An 8,688-nucleotide genomic window follows, 5' to 3' on the forward strand; every position below is an offset into this window, starting at 1 on the left:
CCTGAGGGGAAAAAAAAAAAAATCAAGATTAATTCCGAAATAAATTGTGGCATTTCTAAATAATTTACCTAATTTTAACAGAATTTGCCTGTATGTATTTTGAGAATTGCAAATGCAATGTTTTAAGAAACATGAGTTTAGTGAGTTTCTTTTTAAATAAGCAGAGGTTTTTCATTGTCAAATAATCCACCATTAAAACTACCCACCTTTCTCCTACACCCAATCAGAGCCTAGCTCAGCTTTAAAGAGGACAAACAAATCTTGCCAAATACAGACAAAACATGATTCATCTCACTGAATACTTCTACATCTAGATATGTTTTGACACTCAAAAATCCTCTCCCCCCTCCCCAAGCCATGGTATAGCTTTCAAATAGTTCACAGAGATGACCTTATATTATTGCATTTACAGGTGGAGCTTAAATTATCCACACCAATTATATCATTGTTTCTATGGTAACTAATGTACTTCTAAAAAGGGAGACCTTGAAAGGACCAAAAATGAACAAAATAAGCAGCAAAAGCAACTGATGGCAAGGGCTGCTATTAAGGCTTTAATGTTGCTTGTTTGGAAACACTTTCACTGGGGATTCTGGCACTTCTGAACAATGCAGTCAATCTAAATGCACATCATTGAAGTGTTACCAGTAGGAGCACCATCTCTTGTTTACATTGCATATTTTGTTCAGGTTGTGTCTCTTTGCCTTTTTTCCTTTTGAAGTACATTAGTTACTATGGAAACAATAGAAGTAATTGATGTAGATATTAGCAAGCTCCACCTTAAATGCAGGATGAAATCAATGTAGATAATCACATGTAACTGATATTATAGGGACATGCAAGAATGAAGGGAGCCCTTGCTACAGTGGAACTAAAACAATCCTGCTGTGCTCGACTTGGCAAAATTAAGTGGTACTTGCAGCATGAGGATTTGCTGTACAGAACCAAAGAAAGAAACCTTTTAAGACAAAAGGCTGCAATAGCTGGGGAGTGAATTTTGCAGCGGTTGTGCTGGGACCCCACTTCTTCAGACCCTGAGGGGTTGAATTCTGTCATTAACCACATGCAACACACTAACACTGAACTTCTATCCTCAGATTTTAGCCCATGATGAGAGATTCAACCCAAGTCATGGAGAAAGATAGCATATGATTTTTCAGAACCACAGTGTGTTAGCAGAGATACAGACCAGTGCAAAGTGAAAGGTGGAAGATTGCTTCCAATCAAACTTGGTTTTGACACCCTCACTACCATTTGGGGGAAAGATGAGGGGAGAACCCTGCTCCCCTCCACCTGAAATTTGTCAGGGATAGTCTTTGGTCACAGTTTAATAGTGGATGTTTTGTTTTTAACTCCAAAAACAATATAAACTAAAGACTTATTTTATATATCAAGCCAAATTATTATTTTGGCTAATTGGAGCACAAAGATTTAACTGTTGCAGGGGTTTTTTTAAACATCTGTATAGCATGTGAAATTTTTCATGTTTAAGTGTTTCATGGAAGGCATAGTAACTCTTGCAAATTCCATTTAATCTAATCTAAAATATTGTTTCTGTCGAGTTTAGCCTTGAGAAAAAAAAAAATCTTACTAGTTTCCAACCCTGCAGATACTTTCTTGTGTAGCTTTGAAACTTACTTTGTAACTCTTTACAAAATATTTTGCCTCTGAGACATTTAAAAAAAATAATGGATAAGTATAAAGTGACAGATTCATCAATTAATTCATCATTCATTCACCTGAATTTCCTAAAATTCAGATCTGTTATATCATACTGTATTTACTCAAATAGACTTGAATATAAAATTGTTCCAGTAGTCGGATTGATAGCTAGTAGAAGGATCAAAGGTGAGAACTGGAGCAGCCTAGCACATTCCCCCTCTAAACCACCACCATGGAGGAAAACTGTGTTGAGTAAGGATGACAATTCAATCACGTTTTGGTTTTTTTCCCACTTCAAAAAATTAACCAAACATTTTTGCTCCTAGGTACAGTAATTGGATAGATGCTGTAAGAAACTGTATTGCAAGATTAATACGCTGGGGCCAAGATTTTCAAAAGAGTTTAATGAATTTGTCGTATGTTCATTTTTGGATTCTTGAGATCAGACATCACGAAGACACCAGACTCAACTATAGAACTTGAAGAATAGTCACCCACTGAAAAAAAAGGTTTTTTTTGTTTTTTTGTTTTTTTTTTATAATGCCTCAAATTTCCACATGCTGTGGAATACGAGGTACTAAATCAATAGCCACTTTTGAAAATGTTGGCCTTAATTACCACAGTGGTTTCTTCAGAGGTGACACAACATAAGGTTGTAATTGATGAGGTAAAGGATGAGTAGACAGTAATAATATTTATATTATACTGCTTAAAAACAATAGTAAACCTAAGCTACACAAACTTAGAATTATGCTACTGTTACTACCATCATATTTTTCTGCCTGTTTTTTACTCATAAGAATTTGTGTCAAATTAGATACGTTTTGAAATGTGTTAAGATACAAGATCTTTTCGGAGGGGGATTGCCCTTAAATACTTGTATAGCACTGCACACAATAGGACCCTGATTCTGATTAGGGGTTATTATTCATATAACAAATGCTAAATAGCAGCATGCTAGATATTACGGTAGAGGAAGTAGGATTCTACAGCTGTGAAATAGAGGGGGGAATAAACAGCATTTTAATTAAAACTGTAGGTAAGACCAACTTAGGAAGAACTACAAGTACCAGTAAAAATAAAATAAAACTGAAGGGAACAAAAAAAATAAGATGTCAACCTGGACGAATGCAACATAATACGAAACGTGTGGTAAGAGAGAAAGAGAAGGAAGCTTTAACACTGAAATAGCCCTCGGTAGAAAATAGTCAGCATATCAGAAATGACTTCATGATGAATGGATTTTGCACTGTCAACTAAAAATTAATATATATGACCTGAAAAACAAAAAAGTATTTGAACCCCACAGCAGGGAAGTAATAATCCCACCCTATTTCCATTTACTTGTGGGCTGTTGCTGGTCTTTGAGTAAGGATAGCCTAGCAGTTATGGCAACAGCACTGGAATCAGGCAACTCAGGTTCAATTTCTTGGTTTGCTACAGATTTCATGTGCAGCCTTGAACTCCTCAGTACCCCATCTGTAAAACTAGAATAATAATATTGTGAGGATTAGTACATTAAAGAAAATGAGGTGCACAGGTACTATAGTTTCAGGACTGTACAAATATCTAAAGCAGCAATTGTATTTGAGCTCCTAGCAGAGTTTTCAGGAGTGGTCTGCTGTGTTAATTTTGCTGGATTGCTGAGAATCTGCTTACGGTTCCATTGCATCGCCTGCACATGCGGAACCGGCTTTGTTCTCACTCTAACACTTCATGCAGCATTTGAGGAATGTGTTTTGCCAGCTGAACAAAGCCGTTTCCCTTCACAGTGGGCATATCTACGCGTGCACTTTAAATGCACAGTAGCCTATTCTACTATGCATTAGAGCATCATGGCAAAAAACTATGCTTATACACCAACATGCAGTAAAAGTAGGCTATTGCGCACTGTGTCACTGAAAAGGTGTGAACTTTCACTACTGCACATTACAGCAGCCTAACGCATTCAGTTAGTACCTCACATTAGAGGTACTAACAGTAGCAAAAGCGCAATTGTAGACACACCCAGTGAAAGATATGAATATGTCCCACATTTTCACATATGGAAAGTACTGTGAGAGGTTCTTTACTTGATAATTTTTGTTAGTAGTTTCTCTTTTCACCCTCTACTAATTGGAGTTGGTTTAATATTGTTATTGGAGACTCCACGTGGGAGAACTACTCTTCAGTTTAAGCTGCCTGTTCTTCCAAAATTGCTAAAACACACCAGCAAGAGGTAGGAGAGTGATGAAACATATTTTAATTACAAATTGTAATAATGTAACCAGTGCAGAAAGATATTCCACCCATGTAGAACAGGCTTTTTGTAATTTAAGGAATCATTTGTAAATGAACCCAACATCTTCCTAACAAAGGATGCCTCTTTAAAAGATTAGTAACTAGCTCTAATTCTTCCTCAGAAACATCTTAGGCCACATCCAGATGAGCACAGCCACGCAATACATGGTGTTACAGACACATCTGCAGTGCCACATACTGCATGTTCAGTTGTTCTCCACAGGGAACCAAATGTCCACACTGCTCCTAGTTGTCCACAGGAAACCAAATGTCCACACCACATGTGGACACGGCCTTAGTGTCCACAATGTCACCAGGGACCTTGTAGAGGAAGCCATTACTCATTTGTAAATACAGTTTACTAAATGCCAAGCATTCCAACATGTACAGCATTTCAATTCCTTTGCTGCAGCAGCTCTGAAGCCTTGCCATTTTTGATAGAATGAGATGAATAGATGACAACTGGCAGGTATATCTCTAAATCTTTGTATCTTCAAATATACTATAGAGCTTTATGAACACATTTGTGCCCATTCCAAAGAGGTGTCAAGGTTAAAAATAAAATTATGAGAGAATTACATTCCAGGAACTAAAATAAGAATGCATCAAGAACAGAAAGTCTACTGGAGCTACAATAGTCTTTTTTCACAACAAAGTTGCTTAGTTTTCATATGGCTATAGATAGTATAAACTGATTCCAAAAGATGTCTTTTAAAGATAACAGCATCTTGGAAAGTCAGCTATAAATGTATTTAATCTATCATTCAGAGTAATCTTGATATCCACTCGGGTACAGCTGATACTCTTTGTGATTTTTTCAATATTAATAATGAGAGTCCCATTATGCTAGCTGTCATAGAGATACCTGTTACCCCTCACACCATACTTTGACCAAATCAATGAATCTAATTTCTTGGTTAAGTTCCATCTGGATACCAAGTATCAGCAAAGTTATTGGGAAGCCCTCCTAAACTATACATTTAATAGCTGGGATTAGAAAAAGTAAGCTGCATAGGTCCAGATAAAGATGGAGATATTGCTTCAAGAGTCACGTTTTTGTCAGTGCAACAGAGTTTTTTAGCCATCTTAAGAGTCTGAAATACTTTCTGGGCTGGTAGAGAACTAGGAGGACTTCAGCTCTAAGTTTTCTTCCATATTCCACATGTACTCCTTTTCAAGGCAGTTCACATCTCTCTGCTCAAGAACATTATCTCCATTTTCCCAGAAAAGCTTTGAACTCTGATTGCTCCCAGGTTTTAGAAAAGATATAAAGGCTCACTCTTAAAATCCCAAGCTAGCTTCCAGGAGGAAGATTCCCCTATAAGTACCATCATTTCCACATGTTTTTCTGTACCTTTTCTGAATGAAGCAAGTAGTACTGATCCAGCAAATGTGATCTTGAAGTTGATAGATGATTAGCCCAAGTCTGTGTGGCCACATCTATGTTTTTCTTCATACACACCACTAATAGGGCTGTTAGAAGATACATACATTTCAAGCTTTAGCACATTTGTTTTGCAGGCCTGTTCCCCATGTAAGGCTGGCATACTTACTATGGCAATGAGTCTTGTGCAAAAACCTGGCTTGGCTGTCAGCCTGCTGTTTGTACTTACCTGCCCACAAAAGGACATCTTGAGGCAATCTGAGAACATAACATTTTTTATTGTATTCAGTGAACAGGTCTATGTCCTCATGGTATTTATAGATGTCTGTTTCAAAAGAAATACCACTCGGGCACTGCCCCTATTCACGGTACCAGTAACCCCAGGTGACAGAAATGAATAGCTACAAAAAGACACAGTCAAGACAGTGAAATTTTGGACTTCCCCAAATCTTTAGCAGTAAAAACTGGAACACAGCCACACTGCTCTTGACTACTCCGTGATCAATTTTCAAAAGTTCTTGACTTCGAGCTATCTGTGGGTATGAATCTCTCTAGAAGCTGGCTGGTCATTAAAGGATCTGTTTCTGTGGTCAAAGAATAGATTGGCACATTATCCACAAACAGGCATAGAGGTTAAACAGCAAATCAAACCTTGCTGAAACAACTAGCAGCCACTTCTTAGGATTCAGGATCCAAAGAGCAGATTAATACACACATTACATACACAAACTTGCATGCACATTACAAAGCTAACATTTTAAAAATAGATCCCCCAAACAATAATGACAAAAACACCCTTAATCACTGTTCAAAAGTGTTCTCTTTGTAAAACTGAATTGGTAAAATGAAGTAATAGTGTAGCATTTTCCCTCCATTCAAAGCATTTTTTCCTTTTATGCCATGTATTGACTGCAGCCAAATTTGGTACATTTTATTGTCTTAGATCCACTCTGCTTGCAAAAAAAGGAATAGTTCAAATGATGTGACAAGTTACATTGAAATAATAGTGCATACTCATTTTGAAGCAAGACAACAGACAACACTTGTTTTGACAGATTACTTTGATCTTTACATTCTAAAGACTGGATATGTACCAGCACATAGGTATATTTTAAGCTCGACACATGCTTCCGTGTTAAAAGAAGAAAGAAAACCCCATTAACCAGTTATTAGGGCTGTGTGAAGTTTCGGTCACTGATTTGATTCAGCAAAGATTCGGCCCGATTCGGTGGCCGAATCTCCGAACCCAAATCGAATCCGGTGACCCTTTAATCTCTCCGAATTGATTCAGAAAGATTAGATGATTCAGACATAGACACAGCTTTAAATGTTTTTTCTACACACCTCAAGGTACCAGGAGGCTTGTGAATGCCAAGACGGTGGGGTGGCTGGAGCATCACACGGAAGCACAGGAAGGTCCCCAGCGTGCTTAGCAGCAGACTCAGAAATGGACCAGAAGCACTTCTGATCCACTTACAGGTCTGCCGGGGAGCATGTGGGGGACACCCCCTGGGTAGGCATCTGGTGCCTCCTAGGTCTGGGGGGGACACCCAAGGTCCCCCTGTGGCCAATTGCCAAGCCGGGGGGCACAGGAAGGGGGTCACAGCCGAGCATGCGGGGAGCCCCCCTGTGTTCCTGTGGGACACTCCATCCACCCCATCGCAGCATTCATGAGCCATGCCTGGTACCTTGAGGTATGTAGAAAAAATATTTAAAGAAGTGTCTAGGGCCAAATCGCTGATTCTCCAAATCAGCATTGAATCTTCAGATTCTGATTTGGCCGAATCAAAATCGGGACAGTGATCTGAATCAACTAATTGAATCACTTTCCCTGATTTGGGCTAAATCCAAATCAAATATTTTCCATTTTGCACACCCCTACCAATTATCCTGGTTTGGAAGCACTACACAAAAATGCTTTAGGTTGCATGTTTCATATTTTTTTACTGTCTGAAGAAACAAGGTTTGGCCAGAAATGTTAGGACTCCATCTTCTCCCCAACCTAAGGATATGGCCAAAATAGCTTGGTGTAGAAAACAATTAGAAATATTATGCCTTTTCCTTCCTATGTGATGAGCCCTAAGGAATTATAAACAACTACATATGTAAGAAAAGAGGCATACTTTCAATAAGCCATTAGTAGAACAGTCCACTTCACTGGGAAAATATTCTTGAACAGCTAAAAAAACAATGCCTCTTCAGTTGGAAAAATGCATTATTATTTTCTACTAGTGCCTTGTAAAAAATCCAAAGCACAGTCCTAAGCGTAACAGCATTTGAGGTAGTGCATAGATAGTTTTATTCTATTCCAGAATGCACCACGTTTCTCACATGCAACATATGCCTTTTTCCCTACCCCACCCAAAAAGCCAGCTGCTAGAAAATGGGAGTATGCCTTATATGTGAAATCTAGAGTAAAAGCAGGTTCTGTGTTTTCTGGAGAAAACACAAAGTAAAATCTGCAGTGATCCACGAGGGGCAGAACTATAAGCAGGCTTAGCTCCCTAGCAGCTGCTATGCAGTGATTTACTATAAGAAAAAGATCTTTTTTCCTTTGTTCTGCCTTTCAAAAGCAAGGTGTGTATTATATTCCAGGATGTAAGGTTATCTTGCATACGTGGTATATTCCCAGACAGATTTCAGTGCAATTATGTAAAAAAAGTACATAAATGGCATTTTTTTTTCCAGAAGAGGAATAACAATATGTGGTTGTAGAATAGGGAGCAGGGCTCCAGATCTGAGACTCAACAGTAACAAAAAAAGGGAGGATAGAGAAGAACATGCACTCTGCATCTCAAAACATGTATTTGAAAATAGCTTTTAGAATCAGACATTAGCCCCATCATAACTGTATCCATTTCAAACTTGGAGATCCATTGTTTATTCCAGAACCATATGGTAAAAGGCAAATGTTCACGATAAAACAGCAACATCTGCAGTAGCTGCCAGAGTCCCAGATTCAAAACTAGAAGTAGTTAGTGCCAGGGTCTACAAGTTCCCTCAAGTTGACAGTTTTCCAAAACATATGGCCCATCTCTAGCTTTTTTCATTTAGCATTAGATGATTTGACTGCCATACTGCTGCATCATTGTACACATGAATGATTACAACTGTTTTGTTCAGAAAAGTTGAAATACACACTTTATTTTAAAAATACAGTTCAGACTTGCATACAAGATAAACTACACCCCCTCATCTCTCGGTGCTCACACTGCTGGGGTATCTGCACCATCAACCAGTGCCATAGTAAACCTGAGAAAAGGAAACAAGCCTCAAAACAAAAAAAACCAAACCTTTTTTTAAACAGTCTTGCTATAATAACCTTTGTCTAGGAGTTGGGGGGGGGGGGGGGGGGGGGGGGG

General features: G+C 38.4%; 1 protein-coding gene across 1 annotated transcript in view; it reads right to left on the minus strand.

Annotated features, from left to right (window-relative positions):
• Positions 1 to 7,264: 7,264 nt before the first annotated feature.
• NEDD1 (neural precursor cell expressed, developmentally down-regulated 1) overlaps positions 7,265 to 8,688 on the minus strand; it is a 45,835-nt gene continuing 44,411 nt past the window's right edge. Inside the window, exon 16 of the mRNA XM_019515041.1 lies at positions 7,265 to 8,578. The gene's annotated coding sequence lies outside the window, so the exon portion shown is untranslated. The remainder of the gene's footprint in view (positions 8,579 to 8,688) is intronic.

The sequence above is a fragment of the Gavialis gangeticus genome, unplaced genomic scaffold (assembly GCF_001723915.1).
Source record: "Gavialis gangeticus isolate Ggan-Ray unplaced genomic scaffold, GavGan_comp1, whole genome shotgun sequence".
NCBI lineage: Eukaryota > Metazoa > Chordata > Crocodylia > Gavialidae > Gavialis > Gavialis gangeticus.